This window comes from Schistocerca piceifrons, unplaced genomic scaffold, assembly GCF_021461385.2.
Source record: "Schistocerca piceifrons isolate TAMUIC-IGC-003096 unplaced genomic scaffold, iqSchPice1.1 HiC_scaffold_2510, whole genome shotgun sequence".
In the NCBI taxonomy this organism is placed as follows: domain Eukaryota; kingdom Metazoa; phylum Arthropoda; class Insecta; order Orthoptera; family Acrididae; genus Schistocerca; species Schistocerca piceifrons.
The window spans coordinates 2,627,325-2,645,087 of NW_025728455.1; positions in this window are offsets into that span (position 1 = coordinate 2,627,325).

Sequence of the window (17,763 nt, forward strand, 5' to 3'; positions counted from 1 at the left end):
AGACTTTAGAGGTTCCTGGCTGTGGCTGGAGTGTGTTCCCACGGCCGGAGAACGCGAGCGGCCCGCGGCGCGAGTCGTCCAGTGCGGGGGTGGGGGCCGTGGCCCGCTGCGTGGGAGGCCGGCCTGCCTGCAGCCAGACACACAGGTCGTGGAGTACGTGGAGGAGGCGCGCCAGTCGGCCGTAAACACACTTAATGGTAACAGGGGTAGTTTCCTTTGGTTACAGTGATTGTCGGGGAAAGTCCCTGAAGCATTGGCCGTAACTGAGGCATTATTCCAGTACGGGAAGCTTCAAGTATCGTTACGCAGTTGACGGGGACAAGCTCTCGCGAGAATACATCGCAGGTTACGGAGAGCGCAGTGGTTAATTACAAGTGGCATACCACAATGGCATCCCGATTTTTCGGTTAACAGTAGCAGCTGCCCACAGTCCCATCAGAAGCGACTGTTTGTATGTTTACAGCCCGGTAGCCACACCGACAGCGAGAGACGTGATCAGAATTAGCAGTCTCACTGGGCAGGTACGGAACTTTCAGAATGTTTACCGGCGAGGTCAGCTCACCGCCGAGGTAGCCTCAGCTGGACTCCCTTAGCGAAGCGGATCTGACGAGTGTAGAGGCGCGGGCTGACCGTCTGTTCCTTCACAGAGACATTACGCTTTCTTCTTTCCTTTTGCTTCATTTTGCAGTCTAGCTCACTGCAGGTTTTATCACGCATTTGCTCAAAAAGACGTGAGCCTCGTGAGGGAATGAGCAGGCAGAATATCTTTTGTGTGTCCAGAGATTCTGCCGTAACCTTTCTGGCAGGTGAGAACAGATCAGCGCTTTTTAGTGCAAAGCCACTCTCTGCTACTCAGTGCCTTCATTGCTGCTTTATTTGCGGCGAGGAACCGTATGTCAACCGCACTCGCATATCGGTCGACAATTTCAGTTCGATTATTTCTAAAAGGATCTCAACATCTGATGAGTACTTAGCTATTACATTTGTTTTCTCCCTGCTCCGTAAGCGCTGAACGTTCCCACATAAGTACAAAGGGACAGAAGTGCAACTACTGGCTCGGAAGTGTACAGATGTTCAAATGGCTCTGAGCACTATGGGACTTAACATCTATGGTCATCACTGCCCTAGAACTTAGAACTATTTAAACCTAACTAACCTAAGGACAGCACACAACACCCAGTCACCACGAGGCAGAGAAAATCCCTGACCCCGCTGGGAATCGAACCCGGGAACCCGGGCGTGGGAAGCGAGAACGCTACCGCACGACCACGAGCTGCGGACGGAAGTTTACAGAACAACGAATGGCAGCGCCTCTGCTGCTTACCTAACGAGATACCCTGGGTAAACTCGGCTACAGCTAAGAGGAAAATACAGCTCAGAGGCGGATCCCAGAGATTAAAGCGAGAGGAGAGTGGTATGCCGATTACTTCATTGGGAATTCCAGCTTTTCAGGCTGCAGTTACTTGACTGTGACGCAGTACTTGGCGGGTAGACTGTGATGAGACAGGCTAAGTGTGCGGCGCTCCAGGAGATGAGAGTACAGAATGCCCGGGCTCGTCATTCACGGCCCAGCCTGGACTGGAGATCTGAAGTCGCCAGGAAAGGCTCCCACCGGCTGCCGCTCCAGTCTGGAGCGCCCTGCCGCCTGCAGCCCAGCTGCCTCTCGGCCAGCCTGGAGTCCCCTCTCCAGCCCCGCACTGCCAGCTCTGACACCAACGTGAGACCATATGTCTTATTCCCAATCTCGCCAATCAAACCAGTTAACGATAAGTGTGATTTTGACTTAAATAATACTGTCTACGCCTAGCCAGGTACATCGCACGTTCCTGTGGTACCGGTGCTAACTCTGTCAAGCTGGGGCATAACAGCATGGCTGACATGCGACATTAAATTATTTTGTTGAAAGGGTGTCGAAAGTATCGCAAGCGAGCTGTCTCAAGGACTCAGAAACGTAAAAGCTGCGATCAGTGTAACCAATCACGTATTGTATACCGAGTGGCTCCCCGTGAGATGGGCGAGAGTGCAACGTGGCATTCTCCGCTCTGCTCAGGGCCTCGATGCACGGACCGCCCACACCGATGCTGCAGTCAGAACTTGGGCTCATACGGAATGACGGCACAGTGTCCAGTGTTGTAATGTCGGCGCAGCTCTGCCCGCTTCCTCGCCAAGGGGAGCCGCAGCAGTGGCCCCCGTGCTGACAGTCGGCTGACTTGTTGACCTTTTGCTTGTAGAAGTGTGCAGCACACCTCACGCCGTCTCGTCTATCGTTGGCTGCAGCTCTCTTAGTGTTTCACTTTCAGTAGCTGCTGGTACTGATGAGCATATGAGTAGCCCGTGGAAGCTCGTGAGTCAGAGTGCAGACCTCGAGGTGACTGAAGAGCGTTTTGCAGATTGGCCACCGCGGTTCTCAACGTGCGACAGCCCGGAGCAGCCCCCTGCGCTCTCAGCTGCGCAGCGCCTGGAAGCCCGCCTCTGGGCCTACGGACTGCCGCCGCCGCCAGCAGCTGGAGCGGAGGAGGGAGGGGGATGCGCCGGCGCCCTGGCGCAGCTCCGCCGCCTCACGTTGGTCGAATACTTGCAACTCGTCGAGGAGCTCGAGTGCCAAATTGCTGACGACTGTATCGACTCCTGCTCTGTACCGAGGTATGTAGACCACTCGACGCCATTACTACTGACCGTACAACTAATTCTTTCTTTAAATTTATTCTCAATGCTGTCACCTACTTTTCCTATTTTGCGATACTAACTATCTGTCAATAAGGGCACATTTATGAGACCCAAAGAGGAAGCGCGCTAATATCTTCTGCCGCCGCCTCTTCTGTTGACACTTTCCACCGAGCAGTCAATGGAATGTGCCTCGTGGCACACGTCTCTCTCCGCTCTCTGTCTCCGCATGTCGCTACAGCAGACAGTAAATGATCTGATGATGACAGTCACAGACTGAAAGCGGTAACGAACGAAAAAAGCTTTTCATCGAGACTGCTTGCCTTACTAAAATTGAGTTTATATTCCTATTTCCAAACCGTATTATCAAAAATCAATAAAAGTACAGCGTCGTTTGAGATGACAACAGCTGTAGCTCGGTATCGTTGTTAGTTGTAAATTAGTTCAAAAGTGAACAATAAACACTGCAAGTGGCTAAATTAATTACTTTTCGAAAGAAGGAATTATAGAGCCGACACCCTGCACCACCAGATTACAGTAATACTCCACAACATTTGCTGTACATACGTAGTTAAAATCTCTAACATGGCAGCAGTCAGAAACAGTAAAACTATGGAAGCCATAGGAATCGAACAGCCAACCAGTGGCACGTCAGATGTTTATTCACTCTTTTACCTTGCTTTACTGTTCATTAAGCCATCTGGCTATACGTTAGCATTTATATGGGTCATTTTAGTGTTGACTGAGCTTTATGACCTGTTTTCTCTTTTCACACAATAAGTTTACACACGTTACTACTTCTTCCAAGGAAGAAAGGCTTATATCTGTTTAAACCTAGGTAAGGATTCGAATAAACTTGTCAAGTACAAGTAGCTGGTGCATGATTCCCATTCATTCCGTACGTCATTAACTTATAGTAAGACAGTCACATTCAAGCCAACCTTTGCTTCAAGGATCATGAAATGGCATCACGGTATTACCGCCTCTAGCCTCGAAGACTTCGTCAACTCGGCGGGGAAGAGAGTTCCGCAAGTTTCTTCAGATACGCAGCATCTGCCCGAGGCCTCCCACTGACGCATCAGATCCCGCAGAGCTACCAGTGTGTGGGGATGTCGGCTGCCACGTCTCAGCTGCTGCTCCAGACAGTACCGTACAACGTCTGCGGCTCTGAGACCGGGTTGTCTAGTGGTCGCCTCGAGGTGCTGCAGGGCGCCCGAGTGTTCGTGAAACCGGGAGTGTATGCACGCAGCCCTTGGAACACGACTGTGTGTGTCATCTTCTACAACGCAAGTGTCCAGAGAATGGGACAACACTTCGTCACCGACAATGTTGAAATAAACGTGCTGGTTCAGGTTCACATTAACGTTGGTGACTGAATCCAAGTCACGGCGACAGAAACACCCCTATGACACCATGCAACCACCAGTGGCTTGAACTGCATCCTCTATAGGCCGTCGGTCCCATCGCCACCTCCATAATTTCAGAAGAGGCGAAATCGCGCGACTCGTGTGACGCACCTCCACCCAGCCACTGTCCGTCTCTGTGTGGTTTGGCCCACTCAAGACTCGCAGCTGTGTGTGTCTGTGTGAACGACGGCCGCCGACTCCAAATGTCGAGTCTGTGCAGCCGCCTTCCGAACGATTGCTAGGCAGCTGGTTCAGATGGAGCTGCTTTGCCAGGCATCGGCAATTTGCGTCTGGTTTGAAACCGATCGCCAGTCACTTGGAGTGACACTCGTCAACAGCCCTGTCAGCTAGAATCTTTTTACGCCACTGCCTCACATCACTACGAGTGGTTCACCATTCGTTGCAGATACTTGGACAGTCCACATTGGTAGACCAACAGATCGTGTAAGCCAGCAGTCTGGCTTTAGCTGTCGCCGCGGTCGCACGCTCCTCGAGTTTGCTCCGTGAACGTTCAGTGTTTACGCCAGTGTTTTCGTGTTTCGTGACTGTTTATTGGCTATTGGCCTTCGTTCATGTTGTCTTTCTACGTAGTGCTGTTGGGATTTCGGCGTTGTCCGAAATTTCTTCGCTGCAGAACACCATGGCAAACTCCGTGAGAAAAAACACCGTGATTTTCACCTTCGACAAGTACACCCGTCGAGTACAGCCCTCTGCACTGGAAATACACGGCTAGATTACCGAGGTATTTGGGCTTCATCCTGAATCTGCTCATACCATGCAGCTAGACCCTGATGAATACTGCATGTTTGTAAAGTTTAACGATTCCGTGAGTGTAGACCACTTTCTGGAAAAATTTGGTTATGAAACGGAATTTATACACCGTGATGGTACTACAAGTACTGTAAAACTCAGGAATTCCGAGTTTGTAATTAGAAATGTTAGGGTTTTGAATATTCCGATAGAAGTAGACAACTCGAAAATTAAAGATGTCCTTTCAAAGTGTGGGGTTGTCAGGCAAATAGTCAACGAAAGGTGGGCTTCGCATTTCAAGCTGCAGTGCTTTAACGGCATTCGCTCCGTGGAGATGGAAGTGAAGGCAAACATTCCCTCCCACATCGTTGTTGACGGGCACAAGGCGCATGTTATTTACTCAGGGCAAACCCCTACATGTCATGTATGTAACGAGTCAGGTAACCTCCGTCAGGACTGCCCTCGCCGTGTTTTTGTGCTAACAAATAACCTTACGCAACGCCGGAAATTAACACTCAACGATTTGTTGCCAGTCAGTAATACAACAGAGGCGGCGGCTGTCGTGGATCCTGTTACTACCTCTGAAAATGTTGCACTTAATGTTAATGACTTTCCGCCTTCAAAACCTGCATTAACTGCTGAAATTCCGTCCCGTGACAGCGAGACTCCCACTAAAAAGCGTCCTCTACAGGACACTGAAAAACATGTTGATGAGGACTCTTCCTGTGAAACACCCGTTGCCAGGAAGCCGAAGCCAAGTCCTGTTGGAAGTGGTAAAAGGAGATGAAATGCAGGTCGATTTGGCTCCCACTTCCGCACAAGGAATTATACCGCCACGAACAGATAGTGACGCAGCTGGTAGTGACCTTTCACGGAAATGTGACCCTGAGCCTGAGGTCACAGCTGCAATAACCGCATCGAGTGCACAGCCCATACAGTGCGAACAGTACGAGGAAGTACCAAGTAAACAACCTGCTGGCTCCGAAGCGCAACACCGCGCCGAAGGAGGAAATAAACCAGCATCACCGCCTCGCCAGCAAGACAACGCAAACGACAACACCCCGGAGCCAAATATTGACGACTCGCAAGCCACCGCCGTTGCGCAAGACGGCCACCGTCGGAGGCTGTGACCGAAACAAGGTCTTGCTGTCACGCGTCATCAAGCGAAAACCACACCAGAGAAGAAAGACATCAAGAAAAAGAATATTAAATATGAAGTCATCAGGGCCAACAGTGACGAGGAGAAAGAGAAAGACCACAGTGACTTATAGCAATGCATTGTCAGGATTTCAGGATAATTTTCTTTTCAAGCACTTTCTTTAAAAGCAGTAAAAATTTTTCTATGAAGTTAGTGCATGTAATGGGCACACAGCTTGTAAAGATCGTGACTTGTGGAGAAGCACGTTGCTGCTATAATCATACCGATCCTCATCCCAAATAGCTTCTTCTGGTATGTCTGTGATGCAAGTTTATAGCACTACTACTATTAACATTAATAAAATACAGTCACCCTTCAAATTGGCAGAATCATAAGAATTCTTGTACCAGTCTGGGACAGATATCGCGTTGCTACAAGAAGTTGCGATGACGACATTTCGGATCCCAGGCTTTTTTGGAATGGTTAGTGTTTCTACGGAAGCCAATATCGGTACAGCCATTCTTATAAGGGAAGGCATTCCGGTGACTGAAATCGAACGACTAGAATCAAGAAGAGCCGTAGGCATAAAAATTTTCGATATGACTGTGCTGAACCTTTACGCCCCATCAGGAAATTCCCATAAATTGGATGGTGCGATGTTTTTTCAAGATGAACTAATTTATTTATTGAGGAAAAATCCGTGTTCTCTTATATTAGGTGGACATATTAACTGTGTTTTAAACCAGAAAGATCAAAAACCCAATTTCAACTACTCGCCACAGTTAAAAAAGTTAGTAAGTGATCTACAACTCAAAGATGTATAGGAACTTCAGCACGCGACATCAGTCGACTCCACGTATATAACCAGCCACTCCCGCAGCAGACTAGATAGAATTTACGTGTCACCAAATTTGAAAAATTTTTTATTAAACGTTGAAACTGTTCCCGTGTATTTTAGCGATCACAGTACACTTTTAACTTGCTTTAATTTAAGTGTACAGCCAACCCGTCGATTCAGAGGGCAATGGAATTTGAATATCTCTGTTTTAACTGACGAAGAACTGGAACAGAAAATAAGAGTAGCGTGGACTATGTGCCTCCGCACAGCAGACAAGCACCCAACAGTCACTGACTGGTGGACTAGGAGGGCTAAACCAAGGTTGCTGAAAGTTGTCGTGCAGTATAGTGTAGCGAGGCGCAGGGAGTTGAGGAATACAATGGAGTTTTATTATAAAGTTTTAAGAGACTTTTATCAAGAGGCAAATGATGACGTAATTCGTCTGAATGATACCAAAAAACACAAGCCAAGTTATTAAGCATTAAACAGCAACAGATGGAGGGACTAAAAATTAAATAGAAAGCCACATCAGTAGCAGCTGGTGAAACTGCTTCTCTGTATCACTTGGTGCGGCATGCTGAAAACAGACGTCAAACTTTTATTGATGAAGTCCAGACGCACACTGGTACAAGATTCACATACCAGAAAGAAATACTGGACCAAGTCCACAGGTACTATGACAACTTATATGCCCCTACCACAGTGGACGATGCAGCTCTGGAGGACTTTCTCACTATTTTAGGTCCACAGTTGTCGGGAACAGAAAACGCTGACATCCTGTCACCTATTACTACAGATGAAGTGCATGAGGCAGTGCGTAACTCACCTCTCAAAAAATCTCCGGGACTTGATGGCCTCCCTGTGGATTTTTATGCCCGCTACTGGTCTATAATTGGGGACAAGATCACTTCCATGGCGAACGTGGTCCTGACCGGAAAAGCGGTCCCTGCAGAGTTTAAGGAAAGTAAAATAGTACTGATTCCTAAGAGTAAAGGCAAAAACAACTCAAACAATTTTCGGCCGCTTTCGCTACTAAATTCTAATTACAAAATAATTTCGCGTATTATCAACAAAAGATTCCCTGCCTTTTCCAACAAAATATTGAGTCATCATTTATCTTGTTCTCCAACCAGAACGATATTCGAAAGTCTATCTGCATACAGAGACGTCATTGCAATTACGTCAGTGGCAAGTATAAAATGTGCTTTAATCTTTATAGGTTTCAACAAAGCTTTTGACCGCGTTAGTCATAGATACCTCTTTGCGACGCTGTCAAGAATGGCTTTCCACCCTCAGATTGTCAACATGCTAAGAAATATTGCAACAGGTATAAATGCGAAAATAGCAATCAATGGCCAAACATCTAAACCCATACAGATAAGGCGAGGGGTTCCACAGGGCAGTCCCTTATCTATGTTTTTATTTTCCGTACCTTTAGAGCCCTTTCTCCGCAGTGTCCACGCAAGACTAACAGGCATAACATTGAGTGGTGAGAAAACCGTCATACGAGCTTATGCTGATGACGTGGGTGTTGTAATAAGGAATAAGGAGGAGACAGTTACACTGGAAAGAGAAATCCAAAAGTATTGTCTAGCGTCGGGAGCGACAACCAATGAAAACAAAAGTAAAATATTGAATCTGCGGGGCCTAGATCACCTCCGACTGTCATGGGCAAAGCAAGACAACAAACACAAAACTTTGGGAATAACCTTAATGGCATGTCCGATGAGGATGGCTGCTTTTAACTGGACGGAAGCTAGGACGAAAGTTCATGGTGCTGTAATGGAGAACATCCATCGAACTGTGGACCAGGTGCGAAAAGTCAGATTCATGAACTCCTGCATTTTGTCTAAAACGTATTTCACTGCACAGGTATTTCCAATCCCCAAACTAGTATCGAAAGGGATCATGTCCACTGTTACCAATTATTTATGGCGAGGAGACATATTCAGGGTTGGTGCGACTACCGTTATACTGGATGTCAGAAACGGGGGCCTCGGTATGGTGGACATTCGAAATAAAGCGTCTGCTCTGTTCCTCAAACGGGCTTTCCATATACTCAGAGAACTTCCACAATGTATAACCGCAAAGCTCTTTCAGGCTGTGACACCCCATAGCCTGCAAGCACCGATTGATGTGCGAATGATTAATGCCCGTCTGCAGTATGTGAGGAACTTTTTCCTCGAAGCAAGTTACCTTAGTGACGAAATCAGAAGCAACAGATGTATCACAGCGCGCGACATCATACTTGAAAGGAAGTTAAATGAGGGCAGAAACAAAATTGAAAAGAAATTCCCTAATTGTGACTGGAAAGCTGTATGGCGGAACATCAACTATGCCGGGCTATCTGCAGACGCTATTTCCGCATGGTACAAAACAGTAAACAATGTCATCAGCACCAACGACAGACTATATGGGATCGGTTTAAACCAGACACACCTTTGTGGAAAACGCAATCTGGCGGATACACTCATCCACAGATTCACCTGTGGCGGCAGTGTGAATAACTGAAATTGGATCAGGCAACAAATCGCCTTTGTCGCCAGATCCTCGGCCGAATATATAACGCAATAGCTCCTCCTGAGACCAGACATGACATACTTTCCGAAATTAAAAACCAACGCCATTAGCTGCTTACCGCGAAAATATGTTAGTTATGTCATCAACAAACTTGGGTCGGACAACGAGATAGAATTCCGCGTTTACATGAAGTGTGAATACGCAGAAATCAGCACGTATCGCAACCACAAGAAGCACTACGGCAACATGCTGGAGATCATTTTTGAAAGAATGGGTGTCGGTTAAATATGTGGAACCACTACAACACCTTGGACGAGAACGAACAGAAGAAAATTAAAAGTCAGTTGTGTTATTATTATTTACTGTTACCTTGCTTCCGAATCTTCTATGTTACACGAATAGTTTTCTCAAAACATTTTGTTCAGAATTACTCGTGTTCGACTTCCAAAGTATTTGTGTGATTCAAGAAGAATTGTGAAGTTTTTATAAGTGTTCAGTTTCTACTCAGAGAAGAGGTTTCTTTGTGTTTCTTACATCGGAGAATGGGAATTTTGTGTTGAGATTTCTGCACACTTAGTGCTATGACCCAACTGGGGACATGAAAAAAGGGGTGGGAGGAGGGGTTTGGGCCTCGACGCACCGGCAGTGCCGTGAAGAGACCCCACTGCTAGTGCGGCGTGTACCACGCCCTGTGACCTTCCCTAAAAAAAAAAAAAGAAGTAGTTAGCGCGCGGGAATAGGATACGGAAGCTCATGGGTTCGCGCGTGGGTTGATGCGAAAAATTTTCTTTTCCTCTTCATAAAAAAAGAAAATAAAAAAAAGTTGGTAGAGCACTTGCCCGCAAAAGGAAAAAGTCTTGAGTTCGAGTCTCGGTGCGGCACACAGTTTTAATCTGCCAGGAAGTTTCATATCAGCGCACACTCCGCTGTAGAGAGAAAATTTCATACTAGAAAGAATATATTGTTACACTGGGAAACGTATAATTTTAGAATTGTACATTTGCATTCAAAACGCTCTCAGAAAGATGTATGCGTTAATGGCAGATGCTGTTGCTGATGTCCGTGTCTGCTATTTCCAGTTTGGCTGGTATCTCGGTATTGCAGATGACATGCAGCGACATGAACAACGGCATGTGCTACTGTGCTTTACATGTCTGTTATAACGTTCTGAGCAAAAATAACACATTCCCAAAAATATGCGTATCCCATTGCGATAGATTACTCTTTACTCTGCAAAAGAATAAAGGAAACCCGCTGGTGATAATGAAATATGGCCGAAATACATATCGGTAAAAAGAGAAGAAACCGTGTTTGTTCAAGGTTGAATCTTTTCAAATTTTTGTTCTTAAATCAAAGACGAGATAAAAAAAAGTGAGATTTCATGTCGAGAAATCACCTCAAGATGAATTCCTACTCACAACATTCCAAGAAGCTGTATGAAGCGAGGAATCTGAGAATACAAGACGGACGCCTGGCTGTCGCTCTCGTAGGGCCGGCAAAGACGAGGTCACACTAATTACAGGGCGCACAGGAGCGAAGTGGCCGGGGAGACGGTCCAGTATGTGCTACTGCAGGAAGAACCCTCTACCACGCACTTCGCAGAGGTTTGTGGAGTATGGAAGTGGAAGTTGATTTAGATATTACCAACATGTTATTTTTACAACCTTATGACTGAATATTTAGTTTCGCACAGGAAAAAATAAATTTCACGAGCTAGGTGACTGACGCAAAAGCGGTAATGCATGATATAGAAAAATATACTGTCCCAAATAATAAATGATCTCAAGCACACTGCGTAATTACTGCTTCCGTTTCCTTACAGTTTGTATCCTTCAGCTTTACCTTTAGTTGCCAACATTAAAAATGGCGTTACAAGCAATTTGAGTGAGTGAGGCGCAGGAGTTTGACCTTTTTTCGATGTACAAGACTTTATTATTTAAACGTTTGCAAATCCCGTTAACGTTAGTAACGTCTTCACACTACGACATTCAGTAAACAGATAACCGAAGATTTCCGCTGCTCGCCTGACATTGTCCTCGTTATATACCAGCTTATTTTGATGTTATTCTCAGATATGTACATACTACTCACACAGCTGATACAATCAGCTGGTCTCATGACATTTCTCAAAATATTGCAGTGTTCTCTGTTATTATCTCTAGTTGATGGCTCTTGATACTGCTGTATTCCTCGGCAATATTATGCTTTTAATATGTGTTATTCTGATGCATTGTGTTTTACACGCTTGCTGTTTGTCACTGTTAAAAATGGACATATTTTTCCTGCAAAATATGAAACGAACATATGTGAAGTATTACATCTTACATCCAACCTGTGGCCACCGGTGACGCCTCAGGAGTTGACTGAATGACTTCGCCGCAGCTGGGTAGGGGCTCATAACCACGGCCAGCCGCGCCGTGCCACAAGTCACGCGTGCAGCGTGTCTGGCCCACGGGCCCGGCCTGCCTGCCGCTCGGCTCCGCTCGGTCCTTCTCGGAGGCGCCCGGAAGAGCGCAGCGCTTCACCCGGCGTCGCGGTGCGGCGTCTTCCGGCCGGCAGGAGTCTCTCGAGTTCGGCAGACTCGCGCTGTCAGCGCTGTCTACCCTTCGCTGTGTGATCTCGGTACGATGGAGGTTCACTGGGCCAGTGGCTGTTTGCACGAAGGAGGCAGTCGAGCGGTCTACCGTCGCGATTCTTTAAAATGAGCGGCAGTGACAGAAGAGAGCGAAGAGGTTTCTCAATTCATATACGTTACAGGCAGTGCATATCCACTGTGAAACGACATTGGATGTACATGTGCACGGATGCTCTGCAGATCACACTTAAGGGCCTGGCGGAGGGTTCATCGAATGACCTTCACAACGATTCTCGATTATTCCAATATCGAACAGTGCGAGGAAAAAACGAATGCCTATACCTTTCCCTGATAGCTCCAGTTTCCTTTATTTTATTGCGACGATCGTTTCTCCCTAAGTATGTCTGCGTTAGCAAATTATTTTCGTATTCGAAGGAGAAAGTTTGAAATTTCGTGAGATGATTCTGCCACAGTGAAAAATGCCTTTTTGATGTCCACCCCAAATTCTGTAACATGTCAGTAACACTGTTTCCCCTATTTCTGGGTAATACAGAACGTGCAGCTCTTCTTTGAACTTTCTCAACGTACTCCGTTAACCCTATCTGGCGAGGATCCCACACTGTGCAGCGGTACTCCAAAAGAGGGCATACAAGGATCTCTTTAGTAGATCTTACATTTTCTAAATATTCTGCTAATGAATCGCAGTCTTTGGGTTGCCTCCCCCTCAACATTATGTGTTCTTTCCAATTTAAGTCGCGTCTGCCCATTCTGATTTAGGTTTTACGTGATTTCCCTAAATCGCTCCAGGCAAATGCTGGGATGGTTCCTTTGAAAGGGCACGACCGACTTCCTGCCCCATCCTTCCCTAATCCAATGATACTGATGACCTCGCTGTTTGGTCTCTTTCCCCCAAACAACCCAACCCAACCGCAACCCCCAATCTAAGTGGCTCGTAATTATAATTCCTAGGGTTTTAGTTGAATCCGCGGGCTTTAGATTTAGTGATTTATCGTGTAACCGAAGTTTAACAGATTCCTTTTAGCACTCATATGGAGGACTTCATTATCTAGGATCAATTGCCACTTTCCAAAATATACAGATATATTTTCTAAATCGTTTTACATTTTTTGATCTCAGATTGTTCCTCAGATTGTTACGAAATCATTTATATAGATAAGGAACAGCAGAGGGCCTATAACACTACGTTGGGGAACGCCAGAAATCACTTCTGTTTCACTCGATGACTGTCAGTTATAAGGAACTGTGACCTCTCTGACAGGATACCACGAACCCAGTTAGCTAACTTAGATGATATTCCATAAGCACCCAATTTCAGTACAAGCCGCTTGTGTGGTACAGTGTCAAAGGCCTTTTCGAAATCCTTGTCGATAGCACTCAACACTTCACGCTTCACAAGAATGATGTTTTCTGAATCCGCCTTTACTGTGTGTCAATAGACCGTTTTCTTCGAGGTAATTCATAGTCCTCACACGCAATATATGTTCCAAAATCCTACTGGATATCTACGTTAATAATATGGACCTGTAATTTACTGGATTACTCCTTCCACCGTTCTTGAATATTGGTGTAACCTGTCCAGCTTTCCAATCTTTTCATACGGATCTTTCGTCCAGCGGACGGTTGTATAAGGTTGTTATGTATGGAGCTGTTGCATCAGCATACTCTGAAGGAAACGTAATTGATATACAGTACGGACCGGAAGACTTGCTGTTATTAAGTGATTTAAGTTGCCTCACAAATCGGAGGATATCTGCCTCTAGGTTACTCACGTGGAGAAGTGTTCTTGATTCGGATTCTGGAATATGCAGAAAGAGTTTAAAGATTTGATTGACAATGAAACAGGATAAAATCACGAATGTCGACAGACAAGATTCCTTGTTTTGTACATCAAAAAGCACTTTGTGCTAAATTTGCAGGCCTTTGGCACATGGCGAAATTGCAAGAAAGCATAGTATAATTGCTGAAGTCACACGCATCTTCCGTTTTCAGCTGCAACGGTTTTCAGTGAAACTGAACGATTCCTATGGAGACTTCATATCGTACTGCAAAGTACGTATGTTATATCGAGACACATACCTGGAACGACTTAAAACTTGCTACCGTTTAATTATTTGACAAAAAAAGCAATGCAGGAACGAAAATGAAAACATGTGTAATCTAGTGCAGATTTCACATTTTAACTGGACTTGACTGTACCTGCCCACAGTAATGCACTGCAAGGTAACTTTTTCCTCATTTGATGGGGATGCACTTAAAAAGAAAATCGCGTTTCTGGAACGGACACATTCTGACAAAGACAGTGAAGTTCCCTAATATCACTGGTGTTAAAGGAAATACGGAGTTTGAAGAATACGTTGTGGCCTAGAAAGAATTACAAGGGTAGTTTTATGAAGTTTTTGAGATTTTTAAAAGTTTGTTTGCATTAGCGCTTCATTGCGTATTAATACAGGTTACGTAACATCAGTGCTCTTGTGCCAAGTTATCCTCTCCCTTTGTGTAAATTTTTCTGTCAAAACATGTCTAGCAAATGTGATGTTTGCTGTAGGAATCTGAAGGCGGGGGTGTGAAGACTGTGTAGGTTATGGTTTATTGGGGCGAAAGTAGCGGCGAGGAAACTGGGTAGATAAGACGCTCTCCATGGCAACGTACGTTATGTAGATAGGACAGAAAAGTCGCTGAAAAGGAGGTAAAAATTTGTGCCATTGAGGCTGAATTACAAAATGAGGACTTGGAATTATGTAGGCTAAGGGAAGAAACAGGGACAGGAAAGGTAGAAGCAAAAAGAGAAACTTGAAAAAACTTCGAAATTCAGTTAGTAAATCAGTTTGGCTTGCTATCTGAAGTAATGGAGGAAGGGCCTCATCCAGATGTAGTTGAATGTATTTTGAAGCAGAATATTAGCTTCAAGAAAAAAAGACACGTAGGGATCAAATCAGAATAGGAAAAGAAGAATATTGCTTCTAGTTAACAGTCAAGGCCAGGAGCTTCAGGAGGAGTTAGGTGCAGCGTACCAGCTCACAAGTTTTGTGAAAACAAATGCTAGGGAGATGAGGTAATTACAGTTGGAGCAGCAGGAAACAGTCTGCGGTATGAATCCAAGGTGTACTAGTGCGAGAGACTTGGATGAAATAGGAACATGAACTGCCCACACAAACCACACAAATGTGGTGTCTGTGGAGGTCTTTCAGCGCCGTGTTCGGTCCTGCGTAAACACTGCTGCAAGGCGTGTTAACACTCTCGTTTGCTATCTGAACTAGTGGAGGAATGGGATGTTCCAGATACCCCCAAAACCTCACACACGCGACGTTCCTGTTGACACTACTGGTAGGTGAGGATACACTACGCATGGCCTGCACCTAAATAGGAAGGGGAAAGATAAGTCAGCTGTGGTTAATGGCACCAGGCAGACACGTTTTTTATGTCAAGGTCAAAGTCAAAACAGGCAACACTCAAGAAAAATAGAATAACAGAAGCTTCATGTACAGTAAATAAGGATGAAGCTAAGGGTAGTATCAACTTACCAGTTTCTCATTCTGGAAACATCCCCCAGGCTGTGGCTAAGCCATGTCTCCGCAATATCCTTTCGTTCAGGAGTGCTAGTTCTGCAAGATTCGCAGCAGAGCTTCTGTAAAGTTTGGAAGGTAGGAGACGAGGTACTGGCAGAAGTAAAGCTGTGAGTACCGGACGTGAGTCGTGCTTCGGTAGCTCAGTTGGTAGAGCACTTGCCCGCGTAACGCAAAGGTCCCGAGTTCGAGTCTCGGTCGGGCACACAGTTTTAATCTGCCAGGAAGTTTCAGTATCAACTTACTTCATCAGAATATCAGGGGAATAAAAAATAAAGTAGATGATCTGTTAACATCTACATCTACATTTATACTCCGCAAGCCACCCAACGGTGTGTGGCGGAGGGCACTTTACGTGCCACTGTCATTACCTCCCTTTCCTGTTCCAGTCGCGTATGGTTCACGGCAAGAACGACTGCCGGAAAGCCTCCGTGCGCGCTCGAATCTCTCTAATTTTACATTCGTGATCTCCTCGGGAGGTATAAGTAGGGGGAAGCAATATATTCGATACCTCATCCAGAAACGCACCCTCTCGAAACCTGGCGAGCAAGCTACACCGCAATGCAGAGCGCCTCTCTTGCAGAGTCTGCCACTTGAGTTTGCTAAACATCTCCGTAACGCTATCACGCTTACCAAAAACCCTGTGACGAAACGCGTCGCTCTTCTTTGGATCTTCTCTATCTCCTCCGTCAACCCGATCTGGTACGGATCCCACACTGTTGAGCAATACTCGAGTATAGTTCGAACGAGTGTTTTGTAAGCCACCTCCTTTGTTCATGGACTACATTTTGTAAGGACTCTCCCAATGAATCTCAACCTGGCACCCGCCTTACCAACAATTAACTTTATATGATCATTCCACTTCAAATCGTTCCGCACGCATACTCCCAGATATTTTACAGAAGTAACTGCTACCAGTGTTTGTTCCGCTATCATATAATCCTACAATAAAGGATCCTTCTTTCTATGTATTCGCAATACTTTACATTTGTCTATGTTAAGGGTCAGTTGCCACTCCCAGCACCAAGTGCCTATCCGCTGCAGATCTTCCTGCATTTCGCTACAATTTTCTAATGCTGCAACTTCTCTGTATACTACAGCATCATCCACGAAAAGCCGCATGGAACTTCCTACACTATCTACTAGGTCATTTATATATATTGTGAAAAGCAATTGTCCCATAACACTCCCATGTGGCACGCCAGAGGTTACTTTAACGCCTGTAGACGTCTCTCCATTGATAACAACATGCTGTGTTCTGTTTGCTAAAAACTCTTCAATCCAGCCACACAGCTGGTCTGATATTCCGTAGGCTCTTACTTTGTTTATCAGGCGACAGTGCGGAACTGTATCGAACGCCTTCCGGAAGTCAAGGAAAACAGCATCTACCTGGGAGCCTGTATCTAATATTTTCTGGATCTCACGAACAAATAAAGCGAGTTGGGTCCCACACGATCGCTGTTTCCGGAATCCATGTTGATTCCTACAGATTACATTCTGGGTTTCCAAAAACGACATGATACGCGAGCAAAAAACATGTTTTAAAATTCCACATTAGATCGACGTCAGAGATATAGGTCTATAGTTTTGCGCATCTGCTCGACGACCCTTCTTGAAGACTGGGACTACCTGTGCGCTTTTCCAATCATTTGGAACCTTCCGTTCCTCTAGAGACTTGCGGTACACGGCTGTTAGAAGGGGGGCAAGTTCTTTCGCGTACTCTGTGTAGAATCGAATTGGTATCCCGTCAGACCCAGTGGACTTTCCTCTGTTGAGTGATTTCAGTTGCTTTTCTATTCCTTGGACACTTATTTCGATGTCAGCCATTTTTTCGTTCGTGCGAGGATTTAGAGAAGGAACTGCAGTGCGGTCTTCCTCTGTGAAACAGCTTTGGAAAAAGGAGTTTAGTATTTCAGCTTTACTCGTGTCATCCTCTGTTTCAATGCCATCATCATCCTGGAGTGTCTGGATATGCTGTTTCGAGCCACTTACTGATTTAACGTAAGACCAGAACTTCCTAGGATTTTCTGTCAAGTCGGTACATAGAATTTTACTTTCGAATTCACTGAACGCTTCACGCATAGCCCTCCTTACGCTAACTTTGACATCGTTTGGGTTCTGTTTGTCTGAGAGGTTTTCACTGCGTTTAAACTTGGAGTGAAGCTCTCTTTGTAGATGAGCTCACAAATAACAGTGGGATTGATATACTTTGTCTGAACACCATGTAACTGTGGTGATGGATAGTGTCAGTATAAATTAGTATAATTTAGCATCTTACACTTCCAGAT